The 24,937-nt window shown below is 42.0% G+C and overlaps 1 long non-coding RNA gene and 1 pseudogene across 1 annotated transcript in view; one reads left to right on the top strand and one right to left on the bottom strand.

The window, feature by feature from the left end:
* Positions 1-8,952, top strand: part of LOC134729745 (protein FRG1B-like) — a 39,215-nt pseudogene extending 30,263 nt beyond the window's left edge.
* LOC134729746 (uncharacterized) overlaps positions 1-24,483 on the bottom strand; it is a 52,245-nt gene extending 27,762 nt beyond the window's left edge. The window contains exon 1 of the long non-coding RNA XR_010111150.1: positions 24,365-24,483. This is a non-coding gene — a long non-coding RNA (uncharacterized LOC134729746). The remainder of the gene's footprint in view (positions 1-24,364) is intronic.
* Between the last annotated feature and the right edge of the window lie 454 nt (positions 24,484-24,937).

The following is a 24,937-nucleotide window of genomic DNA, read 5'->3' on the forward strand; positions in this document are numbered from 1 at the left end:
TGAATGGACAAAAACTGGAAGCATTCCCTTTGAAAATTGACACAAGACTGGGATGCCCTCTCTCACAACTCCTATTCAACATAGTGTTGGAAGTCCTGGCCAGGGCAATCAGTCAGGAGAAGGAAATAAATGGTATTCAATTAGGAAAAGAGGAAGTCAAATTGTCCCTGTTTGCAGACGACATGATTGTATATCTAGAAAACCACATTGTCTCAGCCTAAAATCTCCTTAAGCTGATGAGCAACTTCAGCAAACTCTCAGGATACAAAATCAATGTACAAAAATCACAAGCATTCTTATACACCAATAACAGACAAACAGACAGCCAAATCATGAGTGAACTCCCATTCAAAATTGCTTCAAAGAATAAAAAACCTAGGAATCCAACTTACAAGGGATGCGAAGGACCTCTTCAAGGAGAACTACAAACCATTGCTCAATGAAATAAAAGAGGATACAAACAAACGGAAGAACATTCCATGTTCATGGGTAGGCAGAATCAATATCGTGAAAATGGCCATACTGCCCAAGGTAATTTATAGATTCAATGCCATCCCCATCAAGATACCAATGACTTTCTTCACAGAAATGGAAAAAACTACTTTAAAGTTCATATGGAACCAAAAAAGGGGCCGCATTGCCGAGTCAATCCTAAGCCCAAAGAACAAAGCTGGAGGCATCATGCTACCTGACTTCAAACTATACTACAAGGCTACAGTAACCGAAGCAGCATGGTACTGGTACCCAAACAGAGATATAGATTAATGGAACAGAACAGAGCCCTCAGAAAAAATGCTACATATCTACAACCATCTGGTCTTTGACAAACCTGACAAAAACAAGAAATGGGGAAAGGATTCCCTATTTAATAAATGGTGCTAGGAAAACTGGCTAGCCATATGTAGAAAGCTGAAACTGGATCCCTTCCTTACACCTTATACAAAAATTAATTCAAGATGGATTAAAGACTTACATGTTAGACCTAAAACCATAAAAACCCTAGAAGAAAACCTAGGCAATACCATTCAGGACATAGGCATGGGCAAGGACTTCATGTCTAAAACACCAAAAGCAATGGCAACAAAAGCCAAAATTGACAAATGGGATCTAATTAAACTAAAGGGCTTCTGCACAGCAAAAGAAACTAGCATCAGAGTGAACAGGCAACCTGCAGAATGGGAGAAAATTTTCACAACCTACTCATCTGACAAAGGGCTAATATCCAGAATCTACAATGAACTCAAATAAATTTACAAGAAAAAAACAGACAACCCCATCAAAAAGTGGGCAAAGGATATGAACAGACACTTCTCAAAAGAAGACATTTATGCAGCCAAAAAACACATGAAAAAATGCTCATCATCACTGGCCATCAGAGAAATGCAAATCAAAACCACAATGAGATATCGTCTCACACGGGTTAAAATGGCGATCATTAAAAAGTCAGGAAACAACAGGGGCTGGAGAGGATGTGGAGAAATAGGAAAACTTTTACACTGTTGGTGGGACTGTAAACGTGTTCAACCATTGTGGAAGTCAGTGTGGCAATTCGTCAGGGATTTAGAGCTAGAAATACCATTTGACCCAGCCATCCCATTACTGGGTATATACCCAAAGGACTATAAATCATGCTGCTATAAAGACACACGCACACGTATGTTTATTGCGGCACTATTCACAATAGCAAAGACTTGGAACCAACCCAAATGTCCAACAATGATAGACTGGATTAAGAAAATGTGGCACATATGCACCATGGAATTCTATGCAGGAGAAAAAAATGAAGAGTTCATGTCCTTTGTAGGGACATGGATGAAACTGGAAACCATCATTCTCAGCAAACTATCGCAAGGACAAAAAACCAAACACCACATGTTCTCACTCATAGGTGGGAATTGAACAATGAGAACACATGGACACAGGAAGGGGAACATCACACACTGGGGACTGTTTTAGGGTGGGGGGAGTGGGGAGGGATTGCATTAGGCGATATAAACCTAATGCTAGATGACGAGTTAATGGGTGCAGGACACCAGCATGGCACATGTATACATATGTAACTAACCTGCACATTGTGCACATGTACCCTAAACCTTAAAGTATAATAAAAAAAAAAAAAGAAAAAGAAAAAGAAACAACAGATGCTGGAAAGGCTGTGGAGAAATAAACACTTTTACACTGTTGGTAGGAATGTTAATTAGTTCAATCATTGTGGAAGACAGTTTGGCAATTCTGCAAGGATCTAGAACCAGAAATCCCATTTGACCCAGAAATCCCATTACTGGGTATATATCCAAAGGACTATAAATCATTCTAGTATAAAGATGCATGCAAGCGTATATTTATAGCAGCACTATTCCCATTAGCAAAAACATGGAATCAATCCCAATGCCCATCAGTGATAGACTGGATAAAGAAAATGTGGTACATACACGCCATGGAGTACTATGCAGCCATAAAAAGGAATGAGATCATGTCTTTTGCAGGGACATGAATGAATCTGGAAACCATCATCTTCAGCAAACTAATACAGGAACAGAAGACCAAACACCACATGTTCTCACTCATAAGTGGGAGCTGAATAATGAGAACACCTGGACACAGGGAGGGGAACAACACACACTGGGGCCTGTCATTGGGGACGGGGAGGAAGAGCATCAGGAAGAGCTAACGCATGTGGGGCTTAATACCTAGGCACCTAGGCTGTGGGTTGATAGGTACAGCAAATCATCACAGTGCACGTTTACCTACGTAACAAACCTGCATGTCCTGCACATTTATCCTGGAACTTAAAATTTAAAAAAATAAAAAGAAAACAAGAGTACTGAAAATTGGCTCACAGTTCCACAGCCTGTACAGCAAGCATGATGCTGACATCTGCTCAGCTTCTGGGGAGGCCTCAGGACACTTAACAATCATGGTGGAAGGGAAAGCAGGAGCAGGAGGAAGAGAGAGAGGGGGAAGGTCCTACACACTTTAAACAACAAGGTCTCATGAGAACTCTATCACAAGAGCAGCGCTAGGGGGATTATGCTTAACCATTAGAAACTGCTCCCATGGACCAGCCACCTCGCAGCAGGCCCCATCTCCGACAGTGGGAACCACTGGAGGCTGCTCCTGTGGACCAGCCACCTTCCAGCAGGCCCCGTCTCCAACACTTGGAACCACTGGAAACTGCTCCCATGGACCAGCCACCTCCCAGCAGGCCCCATCTCCGACACTGGGGATTACATTTCTATAGAAGTTTCCAATAATTTTGGAACACATATTAATAACATATTTATAAAAATATAGTCCAAAGTAGCCCAAACATCATTCACTCTTCTATTTGAAAGTTTTCCCTCTATTCTAATGTCACAATCTCCAGCGTTATTAATCAGAATCCTGCATTTAAGGGCATCTGTTAAATTTTATAGCTGATTATAAAACCATCATTTAAAGAGGACCAAAATGAGACAATTGTCTGTGGATGACAAAAACATTAAGGGCAGCCACAGTTAAAGACATGAACAACAGCCTTTAAAGTAGAATTTGCTGTAGAGCCTATTATGAGGGAAATATTTCTAGTTATTACCTCTTTTATTCTAAACCATGGAAAAAGGACCTATCAAATAAAGTCCTTCTAGAAGAGTGAAGGGCTCCTGGCAATGTTCTCTTTAATCCATGATGTGGGATAAGGGGAGTTTTTACTGATTATGAGGCAATGTATATACCACTAAAGTTTCAACACCCCAAAAGGAAAAAAAAGGGGGGGAGCGAAGTCCTGGAAGAACCAGATGGAGCCGTAGCAGAAGATGATTTCAATCCACTCACCCCTGAATTGTGGGCTGGTTGTGCTGCATCGCTCTGTGACTTATGATTCTGCCACAAAAAAGATCTAATTCCCAGGGTTATAGGAAAAGACACCTGTGGTACTCCTGAGGCAGAGAGAAGGGAGAAATCCAAACCTGACTTAAGTCTAGGGTTCTTAAACCACACAATCTGCTCACAAGGAGGACCTTAACTCTGAAGATACCGATTTGGGGCTGTTTCAAAAAAGAAATTATAAATATGAGTGGGAAAGAGAACAACCTTCGCCATATCCAGTGGCAAAAAAATGAGAGAGAGGGAAGAAAGGAAGGAGGGAAGGAAGGAGAGAGGGAAGAAAGGAGGGAAGGAAGGAGAGAGGGAAGAAAAGAGGGAAGGAAGGAGAGAGGGAAGGAAGGAAGTAGGGAGGGAGGGAGGGATGGAAGGAAGGAAGGAAAGAGGGAAGGAAGGAATGAAGGAAGGAAAGAGAGAAGGAGGGCAGGAAGGAAGGAAAGAAGGAAGGAGAGAGGGAAGTAAGGAGGGAAGGAAGAAAAGGAAATAGGGAAGGAAGGAGGGAAGGAATGAAGGAAGGAAAGATGGAAGGAAGGAAGCAGGGAAGGAAGGAAGGGAAGGAACTTGGATATGCACAAAAACAAAATTAAATTAAAACGGAATTCTATCATCTGACCTAATTGGAAATGTACTATTTTCTAAAGTAACCTATACAGTCCAAAGGTAAAAGGGTGCTGATTGGTATTTGTAACTCTCCAGCATGTATTCGAATCAATTTTAACATCTGCTGAAGTCTACCAATTGGCATACCTTCACAAACTTAACCAATACTGGAGCTCAAACTTTGTTATACCTGAGATTTCACTAAATTTAAACATTGCATCCCCTAATCCTAGCAGAGTAACTGCATATAGAATACAGGACACATAGTTATGCCTCATATTTGTTACCTTGACTAAATTTCCCGTAGTCATAGAAGCCTTTGTCCATAGGTGACCTGGATGCTCTGACCCAATGAGTAACAAATTGATATTAAATCATTTGAACTTACACATTGACTTCACCAAATGTAACCTTACAGAACTCCCTCTCCTTTTTTTTTTTAATTTGATTTGTTTTTAATTTTTCATTTTTTTTAGAGATGGGGTCTTGCTCCATTACCCAGGCTGAATGAAGTGCGGTGGCACAATCATAGCTCACTGCTGCCTTGAACTCCTGGGCTCAAGCAATCCTCCCAGTTTAGCCTTCCAAGTAGCTGGGATTACAGGCATGTACCAGCACAGCCAATTAAAAAAATTATAGAAGTGGAGTCTTGCTATGTTGCCTAGGCTGGTCTCTAACTTCTGGCCTCAAGAAATCCTCCCCTGCCTCGGCCTCCCAAAGTGCTGGGATTACAGGTGTGAGCCATCGTGCCTAGCCTCCCCATCTTGATAAATTATCAAATATGATCCAACATAAATTACAACATGACTTCAAATAAATAAAACTTATTATATAAGACCTAATTAATTAGTGAAGGGGTGATAATCCTCATTGCTTCAACGTTTAGCAGTAGAATTTGGCCTGTTCTTAAACCTGCAAATAATAAATGGTGTTTCACAGTGGATTACTGTAATGTGACTGCAGTGCTCCCATCCATTCAGGCCCTCGTACCCAATGCCTAATATTGTGGTTAATTTTTTTTTATTTCAATAGGTTTTTGGGGAATATGATGGTTTTCTTTTTATTTCAATAGGTTTTGGGGAAACAGGTGGTTTTTGGTTACAGGACCAAGTTGTTTAGTGGCGATTTCTGAGATTTGTGGTGTACCCATCACCCAAGCAGTGTACACTGCACCCGTTGTGTAGTGTTTTATCCCTCACTGCACCCACCCCACCACTCCCAAGCTTTCCCTGAGTCCCCAAAGACTATTGTATCATTCTTATGCCTTTGCATCCTCATAGCTTAGCTCTCACTTATGAATGAGAACATACAATGTTTGGTTTTCCATTCCTAAGTTGCTTCACTTAGAATAATGGTGTCCAGTTTCATCCAGGTTGCTGTGAATGCATTATTTCATTCCATCTTACGGCTGAGTAGTATTCCATGTGGTAAATATTTATACCACATTTTCTTTATCCACTTACTGATTGATGGGCATTTAGGCTGGTTTCAAATTCTTCTAACTGCATATTGTGCTGCTATAAACATGCGTGTGAAAGTATCTTTTTCATATAATGACTTATTTTCCTCTGAGTGGTACCCAGGAGTGGAATTACTGGATCAAATGATAGATCTGCTTTTACTTCTTTGGAAATCTCCTCACTGTTTTCCATAGCTGTTGTACTAGTTCACATTCCCTCCAAAAAGTGTAAAAGTGTTCCCTTCTTAACACACCCATGCCAATATCTATTAGTTTTTGATTTTTTGATTATGACCATTCTTACAGGAGTGAAGGGGTATCATATTGTATTGTGGTTTTGATTTGCATTTCCCTGATAATTAGTTATGCTGAGCATTTTTTCATGTTTGTTGGCCAGTTGCTTATCTTCTTTTGAGAATTGTCTTTTCATGTCCATAGCCCACTTTTTGATGGGATATTTTTCTTCCTGGTTTGTTTGAGTTCCTTGCAGATTCTGGGTGTTAGTCCTTTAATCAGAAGTACAGATTGCGAAGATTTTCTCCCACTCTGTAGGTTATCTGTTTACTCTGCTATTTCTCTTACTGCGCAGAAGCCTTTTAGTTTAATTAAGTCTCATCTATTTATCTTTGTTTTAGTTGCATTTGCTTTTTGGGTTATTGGTCATGAAGTCTTTGCCTAAGCCAGTGTCTAGAAGGTTTTTTCCAATGTCGTCTTCTAGAATTTTTATGGTTTCAGGTATTAGATTTAAGTCCTTGATCCATCTTGAGTTGATTTTCGAATAGGGTGAGAAATGAGCATTCACTTTCATTCTTCTATGTGTGGCTTGCCATTTATCTCAGCACCATTTGTTGAATAGGGTATTCTTTCTCTGCTTTCTGTTTTTGTTTGTTTTGTTGAAGATTAGATGACTGTAAGTATTTGGCTTTATTTCTGTGTTCTCTATGATGTTCCATTGATCTTTATGGCTATTTTTATGCCAGTACCATGCTGTTTTGGTGACTATGGCCTTCTAGTATAGTTTGAAGTCAGCTTCTAGATTTGTTATTTTTGCTTAGTCTTGCTTTGGCTATACAGACTCTTTTTTGGTTCTAGGCTTTTACTACCTTAAGGTATTTCCCTTCTATGTCTTTTTTAGTTCCGTGTGAATTTTTGTAGTTCTGTGAAGACTGATGTTGGTACTTTAATGGGGATTACATTGAGTTTGTAGATTGCTTTTGGCAGTATGGTATTTTCACAATATTGATTTTACCCATCCGTGAGCATGGGATATGTTTCCATTTCTTTGTATCTATGATTTCTATCAGCAGTGTTTTGTAGTTTTCCTTGTAGAGGTCTTTTGTCTCTTTGGTTAAGTATTCCGGATATAATTAAGATTTTGTCTGCAAAGATTGCATGCAATTGACAATTATAGGAATATACTATTATAATTATAGGAATTATAATATTCCTAAGGTTTTTATTGCAACTATTGTAAAAGGGGGTGAGTTTTTTATTTAATTCTCAGCTTGTTCACTATTACTGTATAGCAGAGCCACTGACTTGTGTACATTAATTTTTTATCCTGAAACTTTGCTGAATTCATTTACCAGTTCTAGTAGCTTTTGGGATGAGTCTTTAGGGTTTTCTAGGTATACGATCATGTCATCAGCAAAGAGTGACAGTTCGACTTTCTCTTTACCGATTTGGATGCCCTTTATTTCTCTTATCTGATTGCTCTGGCGAGGACTTCTAATACTATGTTGAATAGAACTGGTGAAAGTTGACATCATTGTCTTGTTCCAGTTTCAGGGGGAATGCTTTCAACTTTTCCCCATTCCATATAATGTTGGCTGTGTGTTTGTCATATATGGCTTTTATTACCTTAAGATATGTCCCTTCGATGTTGATTTTGCTAAGGGTTTTAATCATAAAGGGATTCTGGATTTTGTCAAATGCTTTTTCTATGTCAATTTTGCTGAGGGTTTTAGGCATAAAGGGATGATGGATTTTGTCAAATCCTTTTTCTGCATGTATTGAGAGGATCATGTGATTTTTGTTTTTAATTCTGTTTATATGGTGTATCACATTTATTGACTTGCAGATGTTTAACCATCCTGCATCCCTGGTTTCTCTTCAGATCGTATACCTCTTTCACCTTATGATGGTTAATTTTATTTGCCAAGTTGGGTTGCCTAGATATTTGGTTAAACACCCTGGATGTGTCTGTGAGGGTGTTCCTTGATGAGACGAACATTTGAATATGTAGACTTAGTAAAGTAATTGCCCTCCCCAGTGTGAGTGGGCCTCATCCAATCCATTAAAACCCAAATAAAACACAAGGGTAGAGGAAGAGAGAATTCACTCTCTTTGATTATTTCAGAGCTGAGACGTAGATCTTCTCTCGCCTTTGAAGTGAGACGTGGACTGTAACTTATGCCATCAGCTTTCCTGGTTCTCAGGACTTTAGGCTTGGACTGGAACTCCAACATTGGCAGTCCTGGTTCTCCAGCTTGCTGACTGCAGGTCCTGGGACTTCTTAGCCTCCATAACCACATGAGCCAATCCCTTATAATAAACCTATATATATTCATGCAACTGATAAATATTTTGTTGTTACAGATTTGGCTACCATGTTCTTCTGGTGCCTATTTTAACAGAGTCTCAGTCATAGCCTGCCTTCATCTCTGAAGGGATCAGGCGACCCACGGAGTGCCTCGGCAGCCTTGTCATTGCATGCAATCTTCACAGACAAGATCTCACTGCAACCACCTTTCTACAGGAGCACAGGTGTGACATTGTACTGATGACATCATTCTCAGAGAAAATTCATTTTACACACTAAGGACACACAGACACAAGGAGGCTTACACAAAGGGAATGGACCTTTCCCAACACAGTAGTGCAAGGCCCTGCCACTTTGCTTCAATTCCTGAAATTTCCTTGGTAAATATGGGGCTGCCCTATTCCTGAGACCTTCAAAAAATAATTATTCATCCTCTCAGCATCCACAATGTTAATACAAGCCTAATATTCTTTAATTTGTGTTTTGTTTTTTGGAGGTACAGTCTTGCTCTGTCACCCAGGCTGGCATGAAGTGGCATGGTTTCAACTCACTGCAGCCTCGACCTCCTGAGCTCAAGCAGTTCTCCCATCTCAGCCTTCCAAGTAGCTAGGACTTCAGGTGTGTGCCATGACACTCAGCTAATTTTGTTTATATTTTTGTAGAGAAAAGGTCTCGCTATGTTACCCAGGCTGGTCTGAAACTCCTGGGGTGAAGCGATCCTCTTGCCTCTGCCTCCCAAAGTTCTGGGATTACAGGTGTGAGCCACTGTGCCCAGCCCTTTAATTCTTTACTTGGGGTTCAGGTGACAATATATTTCTTATTTACAAATCTTATTTAATCTCACTGATGCTGTCATTGGCAAACTGACCCACCTTGAATGAAGCCTCCTCCAAGTCTGGAATCTGTCCGAATTTAAATTAGCAGGTGCTCCTATGAATTCCCTCAGAGAACACACTGTGGATGATTTAGCAACCTCTTCCTATGCCTCCTGAAGTATCTGGGTGGCATATGGTGGCCATAAGTAGTCCATGGGCTTCTGATGTAAAAAACAAACCTGCCCCTTTTGACCCTGTTCTGTACAGCATCAGGGCAGCGATTGCTGACCACATGCTGGACCCTCTGGAAACAGAGGGCTCTGCATCCATGTCCACGAGGCTTCATGTCCATCTGGCCATCAGGCCTTGGGAAGCAGCACCCCACAGCCTTGGCACAGCTGCAGAGACCTCCTTGCATCAGGATGGAGTCAAACCTGGACCCCCTGCCATTCTCATCTGCAGGAAACACTGGCCTCCTTCATCCTTAGTCTGTGTTACTGGAAGTCACCCATCTCCGAGGCCCCTTGGGATCGACTGAGTGACCAGCAGTGAAGTTCGTCCACCTCCTGAATGGATGCCATCATCTGACGTGATGGAGCTCAGTGGGATGCTGCTGCCTTCCCTCGCTTAGCTAGGATGTCCCTGATAAAGGATGACACCAAAGCCTCAGCACGACTGGCCAAACTTGAGGTGGTCATCTCAGCACTGATGCTGGGCCAACAATTAGCCCCATTTGTACATTTTTACAAATTTTTGGCAATTGCCAAGAATTCTCCACCTTCCCTCCCCATTGAATTAAAGAAACTTCTTGCCTCATGGACACTCAGAATACAGTCAAGGTAACAGATGCCTTTTTTTTAAACCAAGGACACAGTACGGATCTCACAGGGACACTCCTTATCCCCTGCAGAGTGTTCCAGACACTACTGATGGTGACCAAGGCAACATTTCATCAGAAAACACAGTGCTAGGCTTGTGAAAGTGTCCAGTAGGGGTTCCACTGCCCCTATAGGCTGCAGGCAGCTGCTTTAGTTGAGAGATAGACTGAGCTCCTCAAAGAATTCCTATTTAAGTTACAAAGCAGCGAGTGGATGCCCTGCTGGGTTCCACTGTTGCCACAGGCTTTGATTACTCTTAAGTTCATGCTTCTTAGGAAATTGCACTTTTTACACCAATGCTACACAGTTCCCTCAGTTGCCTTTACTGGACATCAAGGAGTTCACATTTTTGACAACCATTCAGTCCTGGACTGTCCAAGGGGTGGAGGTAGCTCCGTACAGGAAGCTGCCTGCTGCGTGTGGATCAGTAATATCAGACTTGCCCAACAACTCACTGGAGACATGAAAACCAATGCATGGGGGATGCATGACGTCACCCAAATATTTATGAACACGCTTGTGCTGCCAGAGACCCCAGATCTCTAAACCAATGCATGGGGAATGCATGATGTCACCCAAATATTTATGAAGAGGCTTGTGCTGCCAGAGACCCCAGATCACTTTTCCTGCCTCCTGCTAAATAAATGGGGGCAGTAGATTTGCATCGGTTTCCACATTACATTACTCATAACTGTGGCCTTCCTAATTTCTCATGTCCCTAAGCACTTATTACAATGTCTCAGCAGCTTTCTCTCAGCCTCTCAAAATATTAGTCATCATGAAAATAAATGTCTGATGTTAAAGCATCAGGGGTCAATTGTATTGTGACACCTAAAATTTCATGCACACCCCACCATGTTCTCAGCCTAATGGCTTTCATGCCCCCACCAGACTGCAAAACTCTGAATTAGTCAAGCACATCCCTGAAGGGACCAGGGGTTACTCCACCCTCTGATTTCTACCAAGCCTGCCTCCCACACCCTCTGTTCCAGCGTGCAACCCTGGGTAGACCTGCATAAATGCAGTGTCATCCCCCTGGCTGAGTATGTGTGACGAGTAAATTACTGGGAATTTCATCTGCTCAGTGTTTATTTTGTCTGCAGCCATTCCCAGAATTCTAGGCCAATGGGGTGAACAGGAAGGAACCCAAGTAGGAATTGCCTTTTTAAAAAAATCCCTTCCCACCCTCTTAATTATGTAATGCATGTATTTTTATAGCTTTTTTGCTCATTCCATTACCTGAGGTCAGCCACTGATATTTAACCCATCCTTAGCCTCGGAGGAGGGCAGAGGAGCACTGGTCATATTGATTACCCTAGCGGTGACATGATTTCCTCCTGTGCCACTCAAATTCTCTCCTTCTTTAACTTGATGCTCAGTAGGTTGTGTTTCTCTCGTCTTTGCAGATTGTTAGGAAGATGAGAATCAGCTTTCATTTTTGATGTTGCCATAGAGAAGACTCCATGGTAATGTTTATTTGCACAATCAACTTTTTCTTTTCCCCCAGAAATTGCAAATTCTTATGTGAGAGACAGCTTTCTGGAGTCTGCAAATATAGAGTATCGTCTCTCTTTTGATGGTAAATTTATTATATCCCCACCATCAATAAAATACTTACATATAATTTTGGCATGTCATATTGATTTCCAACTACACATAAGAACATTCCTTGATTTTAAATCTAGACTAATTATGAAAATTTGGGTAGTCACAAAAAATTATTGTGCACAAATTTATAGACCTTAGGATTAAATGAGTTACTATTAACTAATATTTATTGTGCAGTCAGTGTATGGCAGAAGCTTACTATCTACTATTTCATTTTATACTTAAAACAGTATTCTATGCAAAATGCTATAATTTCACCATGCCTCTAATTTGGACATGATAAAACTGGGTCTTGTAAAGTTTTCACCCCAGAGTTCTCTGCTTAGTAAGAAGTAGAAATAAGTTTAAACCTAAATTATCTGATTTCAGAGCCCATATAGTTAAATGCTCTAAATGCAGCTTCCCCTGGTGATGGTGACTATGACAGCCTGTCACATATGATGTAGGACAGTGCTTCCCTGTAACATGCACAAGATTCCCGTGGTGATGGTGACTATGACAGCCTGTCAGATACTATGTAGGACAGTGCTTCCCTTTAATATGCACAGGATTCCCGTGATGATGATGACTATGACAGCCTGTCACATATGATGTAGGACAGTGCTTCCCCGTAACATGCAGAGGATTCCCGTGATGACGGTGACTATGAGAGCCTGTCACATATGATGTAGGACAGTGCTTCCCTGTAACGTGTGCAAGATTCCCGTGATGATGGTAACTATGAGATCCTGTCACATATGTAGGACAGTGCTTCCCTGTAACGTGGGCAAGATTCCCATGATGATGGTGACTATGAGAGCCTGTCAGATACTATGTAGAACAGTGCTTCCCTGTAACATGCACAAGATTCTTGTGATGATGGTGACTATTTGAGCCTGTCACATATGATGTAGGACAGTGCTTCCCTGTAACTTGCCCAAGATTCCCGTGATGATGGTGACAATGACAGCCTGTCAGATACTATGCAGAACAGTGCTTCCCTGTAACATGCAGAAGATTCCCATGATGATGGTGACTATTTGAGCCTGTCACATATGATGTAGGACAGTATTTCCCTGTAACATGCACAAGATTCCCGTGATGATGGTGACTATGACAGCCTGTCACATATGATGTAGGACAGTGCTTCCCTGTAACGTGTGCAAGATTCCCGTGATGATGGTGACTATGAGAGCCTGTCAGATACGATGCAGGACAGTGTTTCCCTGTAACATGCACAAGATTCACCCTGGAATCTTATTAAAATGCAAACTCATGGACCACACTTTGACTAGCTAAGACAAGAGCATTTAAATGGATGTCCAGGTGACATTGCTAAGATCCTACTCTTCATGTGGGCACTGGCTCACCATATTAATGAAGCTTAGGACCTCCAGTCCCTGCTGGAAAAGAAATACAGATACATAGGATATGACTGTGCATATGGAATGTCTGTTGTGTTCTCGACATTGTACTAGACACTAGAGATAAAAAATCAAATATCCCTTGCCTCTTTCTGAAAGGAGCTTCCTACACAGTGGCTTCTGACTGCAGTGTATATTTTCTCTTCTGTCCTGGGTGGGTGAGCTCTATCTCAATGTTGGTAACTGAACACTGCCCAGTGGGTTTGATGGGGGAGATCACAGCTAGCTGCGCTCCCACATAGCTATGACCACAGCATACCTCGTGATGCCATTTCCCCCTTGTCAGAAGCCTCCCTCCAGTATCATACACGCTCCCCATGATTATAAATTCTTCCTCCTTCCACTAAATGTTCCTAAATCTTGCAAAGATAAAAACATAAACCACATTCTTGTCATATTAGTTATATATTAATGATGAAAGTTCCTTACTTTTCTTTCTTATTTTTTGCGACGGAGTCTCGCTCTGTCCCCAGGCTGGAGTGCATTGGCGCGATCTCGGTTCCCTGCAAGCTCTGCCTCCCGGGTTCATGCCATTCTTCCGCCTCAGCCTTCCGAGTAGCTGGGACTACAGGCACCCACCACCACCCCTGGCTAATTTTTTTGTATTTTTAGTAGAGACGGGGTTTCACCATGTTATCCAGGATGGTCTTGATCTCCTGACCATGTGATCCGCAAGCCTCGGCCTCCCAAAGTGCTGGGATTACAGGCATCAGCCACGGCACCCAGCCCAAGTTCCTTATTTTTCATGTGTTTAATATTTTCTCCCAATTTATAGAATATATTGATTAAGAATAAATTTTAGCCATGCACATCTTTTACAAACTTCATGATATACTTTGCTATATTTAAATTTCTTATACTCTTATAAAATGTGTGTTCTGATCTCACGTTGGCTTCCATTTCTTCCCTCTGGCTTCTATAAGTTTAGGCTATGAGCAGAGATGGACGAGGTGGCTACTGTAATAGATCAAGGCTATGAGCAGAGATGGATGTGAGGCAGCGGCTGTAATGGATTAAGGCTATGAGCATCTTGTGAAGTAGGATGTAAAATCTGTAAATGTCAGAATGAATCCAAAGTTATCAATTCAAAGCTGGATTGTAAAACAGCTCAAAAAAAGACTGAAAACACAGCTCTACACTTTAGGAGGCTGAGGCAGGCAGATTGCTTAAGTTCAAGAGTTGGAGACAAGTCTAAGAAACATGGAAAAACCGTCTCTACAAAAAAAATTTTTAATTAGGAGGGTATGGTGGTATGAGCCTGTGGTCCCAGCTTTTCAGGAGGCTGAGGTGAGAGGATTGCTTGAGCCCAGAAGGTAGAGGCTGCAGTGAGCTCCGATCACACCACTGCATTTCAGCCTAGGTGACAGAGTGAGACCTGTCTCAAAAACAAACAAAAATAACAAACAAAAGCAGCTCTAAACAAAAGTGGCTAGAAAAGTAGCTCAAGTTGTTCCTGTCTGGTTAAATAGAAACATAAATGAACTACTTATGTGCCCCAGTGGCTTCATAATGCTGAGAGGAAAGTCAATTATTCTAGCAGGTTCTAGAAAACTTTGTCATATCATGGGGTTCAATGAAAATATCAAATCATAAATATAATAATCAAATCTGAAAGTGAATCTAGTTTCAAAGACCTCAGAAGCCAGTGTGTAGGAAGCTCTTTTCAGATAGAGACAAAGGATTATTTGACTTCTTATCTCTGTTGTCTAGCACAATGTCCAGAACACAACAGATATTCCATATGCACAGTCACATCCTATGTATGTGTTATTTCTTTTCCAGCAAGGACTAGAGGTCCTAAGCTTTGTTTATATGGTGAGCCAGTGCCCAAATGAGCAGCAGAATCTTAGCACAGTCAGCTACACACTCATTTCAAAGCTCTGGCCTCTTATCCAACCTTGTCAAAGTGTGGGCTATGGTTTTGCATTTTAAGGGATCCCCGGGTGAAACTTGTGGCTGTCAAAGGAGGAGAAGCACTGCCCTCAAAATATAGAAAAGGTGAACTAATTTATACAGGCAGGTGGCTGTTTATTTATGTATTTATTTATCTTGTTGATGGGAAGATTCAAATTGACATACACAATCACTCCATAAGGATTTCAGGTAAAAAACAAACAAAGGTTTAGATATCAGATGTGTTTTACAATTAGCACACCAGTCTTTTTACTACAGAATCTAGTAGCATATTTCCAATAGATCTAGGTGAAAATTTCTATCTCATGACCCTTCTGTCAGTATTTTTAAAATTGGGTACTCCATTAGTGGCAAAATTGAATCTCTTACAGGCATCTCACTCAAACTGCAGTCATACTTTCCAAAAGGCCCCATAAAAATCCTTGCTCTGGAGCAATCTAACATATTTATCCACCTCTTTAGACACTTAGGTAAGTATAATAATACAAGTTTTGTGCGTGTGTGTGTGTGTGTGTGTGTATTGTGTACCTTGTGGCCTCTTGTCCAGTTTCTGCAACACCTGAATCTGAGGCAAGTTTAATGTAAATAACGTCCAGCAATGTCAGAAATGTTGACTTTTATGTGCCCATCAGGAAAAAAGGATGAATGTTATTGTAGAGTAAATTTTCATTCTGGAAAAAATGCATACTGTTTGAATGTTGCTTTCATGCTTTCCACAGATATTATACACAGATATTATATTCCAAGGATTATGTTTCAAAGTCTTCAAAAATAGAAAATTCATTTTATATTTCTAGCTGAAAATAAAAACAGTAATTAGCCTACCTTTGGGGAAATGTGATAAAAATACTAATGACCATCACAACTCATTAAAAGCATAAAATGTGCAATGATTTAAACTACATGTTCTTTCTATGAATCTGCATAGAAATATAGACACATTTGATAAATGCTATTTAAAGTCTGAGTGCTTTGGTAAATGATTCATCTATAGGTTGAAGGGATTATTTTATCTGCCTTCATAGTGAGAATTAGATTTCTATTCTTTATAAAGCAGGGAATACAGATTGTGCATGGAGTAAAAGCCTTCAATCCTTATTAATAATGATGGTAGCTGCGCTGCAGAAAAGAAAGCCTGTCAGAGTAACGTGTTCAGTTTTACATCATAATCAGAGGTATGTCGATCTCTGTTGAAGGCAGAATTAAAAACGCCTTCAACGTTTTTAAAATAATAGATGAAAAACATCTCAACGTCACTTTTAAAATTTGAATTGACGATTCCACATAACAGGAAAAGGACCAAGACCATCTTAAATACTTCATGATGGAAGTGATGTTTTAAGTGCAATTTCATCAAGGAGAAGTTTTTCCAGAAAGTCTTTTGACCTCAGTAAGAAGCTTATTTACTCTGGTAAATAATTTATCGTAAGATGAGAAAGACTCGATTTTTTAAAAACAATAAAAAATTTACATGGTTTAATCTAATGTTGTGATTTCGAAAGTACTACTTTTGCCCTTATAGTTACTCTTGTGTATTTATATGCATTTTTTTGGTTCATTCAAATGCCAATAAAATACTTTACTATCCAGGCTCCTTAAAAGCCAAATTAATTTCTAAAAGTGAGGATTGTATGTATGCTGTGAGGTGTGCGCAGGTGTATGTGTGTGATGTGTATGTATGGTGTGTGTATGTGGTCTGTGTGTGTAGTAGGTTCATGGGGTATGTATATGTGTGTGTAGTGTGTATTGTGGGTGTTATGTGTGTATACTGTGTGTAGTTTGTGGGTGGTGCATGGTGTGTATATGTGCTGTGTTTGTGGTGTATGTGTGTGTGGTGGGTGTGTACTACGTGTGGTGTGGTGTGCGTATGATATATGTGTGTGCAGTTTGTGGTTTATGTGATGTGTGTGTGTATGGTGCTGGATGTGTGTGTACTGTGTGTAGTGTTTGATGTGTGATGAGTGTAGAATGTGTGGTGTGTGTGTGCACAGTATGTGTGGTGTGTACGTGATGTGTGTGCTCTGTGTGTGTGGTGCTATATATACGTGTGCAGTGTGTGGGGAGTATGTGTGGGGCGTGTGTTTGATGTGTGTGGGGAGTATGGGGTGTGTGTGGTGCTGCATGTGTATGTTGTGTGTGTAGTAGATTCTTGTGTGTGGTGTAGTGTGTGCGGTGTGTGGGGGGTATGCGTGTGTGCACATTGTGCATTGTGGTGTGGGGATGTGTGTGCATGTGCACATGGTGTGTGTGCAGTGTGTATGGTGTCTGGGGTGTGTGTGTGCACTTGGTGTGTGTGTGGTGTATCAGGGGTGTGCGTGTGTGCACCGGGTCTGTGTGCAGTGTATGTGTCTGTGGTGGGGTGTGTGCGCGTGCACATGGTGTGTGGTGTGTGTGATTTTGGGGGTTTGTGTGCATGTATACATGGTGTGTGTGCAGTGTGTGATGTCTGTGTCGGGTGTGTGTGTACGTGGTATGTGTGCAGTATGTGTGGTGTGTGGGGGTGTGTGTGCGTGTATGCATGGTGTGCTGTGTGCAGTGTGTGTGGTGTCTGTGTGGTGTATGTGTGGGGCATGTGTGCTTGTGTATACTGTGTGAGGTGTGTGTGTGGTGTGTGCATGTACACGGTGTGGCATGTGCAGTGTGGTGGGCTGTGTGTGCAGTGTGTGGTGTCTGTGTGTGGGGTGTGTGTGCACATGGAGTGGTGTGTGCGGTGTGTAGTCTCTGGGGTGTGTGCGTGTGCAGTGTGGGGTGGGTATGCATGCACATGGTGTGTGTGCAGTGTGTGTGGTGTGTTTGTGCACATGGTGTGTGTGCAGTGTGTGTGTGGTGTGTGTGCACATGGTGTGTGTGCAGTGTGTGGTGTCTGTGTGATGTGTGTGCATGTGCTCATGAGGTATGTGCAGTGTGTATGGTGTCTGGGTTGTGTGTGTGCATATGGTGTGGTGTGTGCAGTGGGTGTGGTGTCTGGGGAGTGTGTGCAGTGTGTGCGGTGTCTGTGGGGTGTGTATGCGTGTGTGTGGGGAAAAGAAAAAGATCAGACTGTTACTGTGTCTATGTAGAAAGAAGTAGACATAAGAGACTCCATTTTGTTCTGTACTAAGAAAAATTCTTCTGCCTTGAGAGGCTGTTAATCTGTAACCGTACCCCCAACCCTGTGCTCCCTGAGACATGTGCTGTGTCAAGTCAAGGTTAAATGGATTAAGGGCTGTGCAGGATGTGCTTTGTTAAACAAATGCTTGAAGGCAGCATTCTTGTTAAGAGTCATCACCACTCCCTACTCTCAAGTACCCAGGGACACAAAACACTGCGGAAGGCCACAAGGAACTCTGCCTAGGAAAGCCAGGTATTGTCCAAGGTTTCTCCCCATGTGATAGTCTGAAATATGGTCTCATGGGAAGGGAAAGACCTGACCATCCCCCAGCCTGACACCTATAAAAGTTCTGTGCTGGGGAGGATTAGTAAAAAGGAAGGCCTCTTTGCAGTTGAGATAAGAGGAAGGCATCTGTCTCCTGCTTGTCCCTGGGCAATGGAATATCTCAGTGTAAAGCCCAGTTGTATATTCCATCTACTGAGATAGGGGAAAACTGCCTTAGGGCTGGAGGTGGGACATGCTGGCAACAATACTGCTCTTTAAGGCATTGAGATGTTTATGTATATGAACATCAAAAGCACAGCACTTTTTTCTTTACCTTGTTTATGATGCAGAGACATTTGTTCATATGTTTTCCTGCTGACCTTCTCTCCACTATTACCCTATTGTCCTGCCACATCCCCCTCTCTGAGAAACGCCTGATAATGATCAATAAATACTAAGGGAACTGAGAGACTGGTGCCAGCGTGGGTCCTCCGTATGCTGAGCGCCATTCCCCTGGGCCCACTTTTCTTTCTCTATACTTCGTCTCTGTGTCTCTTTTCTCAAGTCTCTTGTTCCACCCGATGAGAAACGCCCACAAGTGTGGAGGGGCAGGCCACCCCTTCACGTGTGCATATGGTGTGTGTGCTGTTTGTGTGGTGTCTGTGTGTGGGGTGTGTGTGCGTGTGCACATGGTGTGGTGTGTGCAGTGTGTGTTATGAGTGACTGCTTCTCTTAGCATGTGGGCATCAGTCTTCCAGACCAGCTTTCTCCATGTGTCTGGGAACATAAGAAACAAGTTTCTGCAATAATTGTTACACAGCTTTTCCAGAGAGGTACCAAATCTCTGTCGTGAGTGGATATCTGCGTCATTGCAGGAGGGAATGTGATGTCCTGGTTTGGCTCACACCCTCTGAGGGCTTAGGCAGGGTTCCTGATGGATCCCTCACTGTGGCCAGAGACGGAGGGCTCTGTTTCACCATAGGGCACCGGAAGAGGACTGGTGCGTAGGAAGACCAGGTAATCATAATGGTATTAATAATAGTGGTAATAATACTGTTTTATACATTGTATATGTCATAAGGATTTTAACTTTCATCTAACATAATTGTTGTAAAAATGTCCCCAGTTTGTTTTGTGCTATTTACTTGGTGTTGAAATGTGTAAGAATGTACGTTTTAGGTACGTTAGGTTTATTCCTTTTTATATAGTTTCTGTTTGCAATTTTGATTTTAGAAGACATTCATTCATTCTCAAGGTCATAAAACAAAGGTACATCTAATTTTCTTTTCTTTTCTCTCTCTCTTTTTTTTTTTTTTTACATTTAATACTGGAATTAACTTTTATGTAAGGTGTGGGACTAGGACTCAATTCTATCATTTTATATTCTCAAATCATTACCCAATATTTTAACATCATAAATGGAAAAATGGCTCTGTTTTGTGGGTTTAAAATATTACCGTTACTAGATAAAATTACACTCAATTTCTGTGTTTTTGTTTCTCTTTCATTAATGTGTTTATTTTTGTGCCATTTCAAATTTGTTTAATTTTGAATAGTAATAACAATCTTAAATATGTCATAGTAAATTTTATAAAATTGGCTCTCGTGTGTGTTCAATATGTGGATTTAAAAATCACATTTTCTTGTTCGAAAATATTTTTCTTGGAATTTTTATTGGAATTTGAGCATATTTTTAAATGATTTACAGCAAACTAAAGAGTTAATATTATTGAGTCCTCTCATCCAGAATGTGACATGCAAATTTCTCAAACCTCCTTTAATGCCATTTTGTCAAAATTAATATGTTAAATCAATATAAATTAGTATAAATGAGTATAACTAATGATTAAAATAAAATAATGTATTTGGCTCCACGTTTCTGTCTTCTGCCTTCTATCACTGATGTTTTTTATTCCTATCCTTGTTGTTTTCTACAGTTTCTTTTATTATGTCTTTTTCTGTCTTGTGATGTGAAAACTATATGACACATTGTAATGTTTTAATTTTTCTAATTTTTTGCTCTTAATTTTAACTAATTTTATTTTTTAGAGAAGTGCAGGTTCACAGCTAAACGGAGCAGAGAGTAAAGACTTCTCATATGTCCCTTTCCCCACACACAGCCTCCCCACTACAACTTCCTGCCTCACAGGAGCACACCTGTGACAACCAGGAACCTACGTTGACCCTTCAGTATCACTCAAAGCTTACAGTGCACATTCATGCTTATTTACTCTTCACATTGTACTTTCTGAGTCATGACAAAAGTATAATGGCAATATGATATTATTCACCGCTAACAGGAGATGATCTATCAAGCCACAAAAAAATACATGGAGGAAACTTAAATGCATATTGCTAAAAGAAGAAGCCAATCCAAAAAGTCTACGTACTGTTCAATTCCAATTATATGACGTTCTGGAAACGGTGAAACTATGGGAACAGTAGAAAGATCAGTGGTTGCCATGGACCAAGGGGAAGGAAGAGATGGATACACAGAGAACAGAGAAACTTCACGGCAGTAAAACCATTCTGTATGATACTGTAATGGTAGATATATACATTTGTAAAAATCTATCTTAACTTTTAATCTTTTGAATTACGTTTGTTCTTTTTTTTTGATGGAATCTTGCTCTGTCGCAAGGCAGGAGTGCAGTGGCACGATCTCGGCTTACTGCAATCTCCACCTCCCGGGTTCAAGAGATTCTCCTGCCTCAGCCTCCCAAGTAGCAGGGACTACAGGTGACCGCCACTGCGCCCGGCTAATTTTTGTATTTTTAGTAGAGACTGGGTTCACCATCTTGGCCAGGCTGGTCTCGAACTCCTGACCTTGTGATCCACCTGCCTTGGCCTCCCAAAGTGCTGGGATTACAGGCGTCAGACACCACACCTGGCCGTTTTTGTTTTAAGAACTTCAGACAAGCTGGGTGCAGTGGCTCAAGCCTGTAATGGCTGCACTTTTGGAGTCTGAAGTGGCTGGATTGCTTTAGCCCCAGAGTTCAAGACCAGCTGGGCAACATAGTGAGATCCCGTCTCTACAACAAAAGTATTAAAAAAAAAATCCAGGCATAGTGCTGCATGCCTGTAGTCCCAGCCACTCAGGAGGCTGTGGTAGAAAAATAACTTGACCCAGCAGTTTGAGGCTGCAGTGAGCTATCATCATGCCACTGCACTCTGGCCTGGGCGACAGAGCGAAACCCCATCTCAAAACAAAGAACAACCAAAAACCTACAAGCATACTCAGAGATATTGTGGGTTTGGTTCCAGACAACTTCAATAAGGCAAATGTTACAACCAAAAACCTACAAGCATACTCAGAGATATTGTGGGTTTGGTTCCAGACAACTTCAAGAAGGCAAATGTTACAACCAAAAATCTACAAGCACACCTCAGAGATAGTGTGGGTTTGGTTCCAGACCACTGCAATAAGGCAAATGTTACAACCAAAAACTTACAAGCACACCTCAGAAATATTGTGGGTTTGGTTCCAGACCACTGCAATAAGGCAACTGTTACAATCAAGTTAGTTGCATAAACATTTTGTTTCCCAGTGCTTATTAAAGTTATGCTTAAACTATATTGTAGTCTAATGAGTATTTAATTATTAATTAGCAATTAATAGCATGTCTGAAAAACTGTGTACATACCTTAAGTTAAAATACATCAGTGCTAAAAAATGCTAATGAATATCTGAGCCTCACCAAGTCATAATCTTTTTGCTGGTGAGGGTCTTGCCTCTATATTGATGGCTGCTGGCTAATCAGTGTGGGGGCTGCCGAAGGTTGGGTGCCTGTGTCAATTTCTTCAAACAATGAAGTTTGTTCCTTTCACAAAATATTTCCCTGTAGCATGTGATGCTGTTTGACAGCATTTTATTAACAGTAGAACTTTTTTCAAAATTGGAGTAAACCCTCTCAAACCCTGCTGCTGCTTTATCAACTAGGTTTATGGAATATTCTAAATCCTTAGTTGTCATTTCAACAATGTTTGTAGCATCTCCACCTGGATTAGATTCCATCTCAAGAAAATATTTTCTTTGCTCGTTCATAAGAAGCAACTCCCTATTTGTTCAAGTTTCATCATGAGTTTACAGCAATTTCATCTCACCTTAAGGCCCTAATTCTAATTCTAGTTGTCTTGCGATTTCTACCACATCTGCAGGGACTTCCTCCACTGATATCCTGAGCCCGCAAAGTCATCCATGAGGGCTGGAATCAACTTCTTCCAAACTCCTGTTAATGTTAATATTTCAACCTCCTCCCATCAATCACAAATGTCCTTAATTGCATTTAAGGATTGCTATTAAGGACATTTGTGATTCACGGGAGGAGGTTCAAATATCATGAAAGGATTAATGGTGTATCCTTTCCAAAAGGTTTTCAATTCAGTTTATCCAGATTCATCAAAGAAATCACTATCTATGATAGCTATACCTTTGCAAAATGCATTATTAATTAATAAAAACACTTGAAAGACAAAGCCACTCCTTGATCCACAGGCTGAAGGTAAATATTGTATTAGCAGCCATGAAAATAACATTAATTTCCAAGTACCTCTCCATCTAAGCTTCTGGGTAGCTAGGTGAATTGTCAATAAGCAGCAATCTTTTTTTTCCTTTTTCCTTTTCTTTCCTTTTATTTTATTTTATTATTATTATTTTTTTTGACGTAGTTTCGCTCTTGTTCCCCAGGCTGGAGTGCAGTGGTGTGGTCTCGGCTCACTGCAACCTCCGCCTACAGAGTTCAAGCCATTCTTCTGCCTCAGCCTCCTGAGTAGCTGAAATTACAGGTATTACCACCATGCCCGGCTAATTTTTTTGTATTTTTATTAGAGATGGGGTTTCATCATTTTGGCCAGGCTGGTCTTGAACCCCTGACCTCAGGTGATCCTTGGCCTCCCAAAGTGCAGGGATTACAGGTGTGAGCCACTATGCCTGGCCAAGCAACAATCTTTTTAAAGGAATCACTTTTTTTTCTGAGCAGTAGGTCTCAATATTGGGATTAAAATATTCAGTAAACCATGCCATTAACAGATGTGCTGTCACCCAGACAGTGATGTTCCATGTCTAGAGCACAGAAAGAATAGATTTTGCATAATTCTTAAGGGCCCTGAGATTTTCAGAGTGGTCAATGAGCACTGGGCTGTAACTTAAAAGTCACCAGCTGCAGTGGTCCTCAAAGAGAGTCAGCCCATCCTTTGAAGTTTTGAAGCCAAGCATTGACTTCTCTCTAGCTATGAAAATTCTACATCTTCATTAAGCTTAATCATTTCTAGCTCTGGACTTCAAGTGAAAGACGTGCAAGTCTTCCTTTCATTTGAGTTCTTTGAGGCCACTGTGGTTACTAATTGGCACCCCCGGTGGGTGTCACCCTCCTCCCTCCTCTATCGAGTTCACCCACAACAGGGCATGGGGAACGGCGCTTCCGACACCGCACATGCCCTGCGCGCCTGGGGCTCTCCCACAGGGGGCTTTCGTGAGCCAGGCAGCAAGGGCCATCCCCCTGCTCCAGCCCAGCCAGGCTGCGCAGGCAGAAGGACTCTCCCAACCTGCCCGAGCATGTGGGGCTTTGTGTTCCCTGCCCTGGTTCCTCCGGAACTGGGGCTGTCCCATCCTCAGACTCCCTGGTGGCCTCCGCACCCCAACAAATGACAGGAAGACCAGAAACCGCTGCGCGAGGGCCTGCTGGGCGCGTGCTCATTTTGGGCCCCCTCAAGCTGAGTCACAGGGGCAAGGTGTGCTTGTGCCATCCACGTCCCACCAGAATCCGTAGTGGGGCTGGAGCCCCAGGTCGCCAGGGCGACGTGGGAACCCGAAGACGGGGCACCTCTACCTCCGGAGATCGCGACCCGCGGCCTCCGCGTCAAGAACAGATGCCAGCCATCCAGGCTCCTCTCAACCGCTCCAGGAGCCGGGGAGCTCGTCTGCACTCACCTCCAGCCTGTTAGATGAGCTCCTGTCAACCCCAGAGTTTCAGCAAAAGGCACAACATTTCCTAGATCCGGCGCTACTGGGGGAGCTGAAGGACGTGGAAGAGCCCGCTTTGCTGGAACCACTCCTCAGCCAGGATGAACACTGGGCTCTGCTGGAGGAGCAGGTTGGGGCGGGGTTGGGGCGGGGTGGGGGCAGAGCGGCGGCCTCTCTTTCGCGGTGAACCTCAGGCTTGGTATGGAGAGACGTGTCTTCCCTTCCAGCTGACCTGCCTAGGATCCCTGAGTTCCAGGTCAAGCGAGAGACTCCACACAGAGGAGGGCTCTCAAGAATGACAAGAAAGAATTCCTGAGCATCCTGGGGATCCCAGGGCCGGTCCAGGTACCCGGAAGTGGGCTGTCTACTGCGCATGCGCGGGTTTCCAGGCAGCAGCCTAGGTTTTCTAACTAGCCCAGGCGGAGCTCTCATCCCTTTTTCCCCCGCGTTCTTCAATCGGGTTGGCGGAGACCTCAGTCCGAGAAACACTGGGCCGGGGCAGAAGCCAGGCCAGTTCTTTCTGCGGCTCGACTCCTCTGT

This window comes from Pan paniscus, chromosome 22 (assembly GCF_029289425.2).
Source record: "Pan paniscus chromosome 22, NHGRI_mPanPan1-v2.0_pri, whole genome shotgun sequence".
NCBI classification, from domain to species: Eukaryota; Metazoa; Chordata; class Mammalia; order Primates; family Hominidae; genus Pan; species Pan paniscus.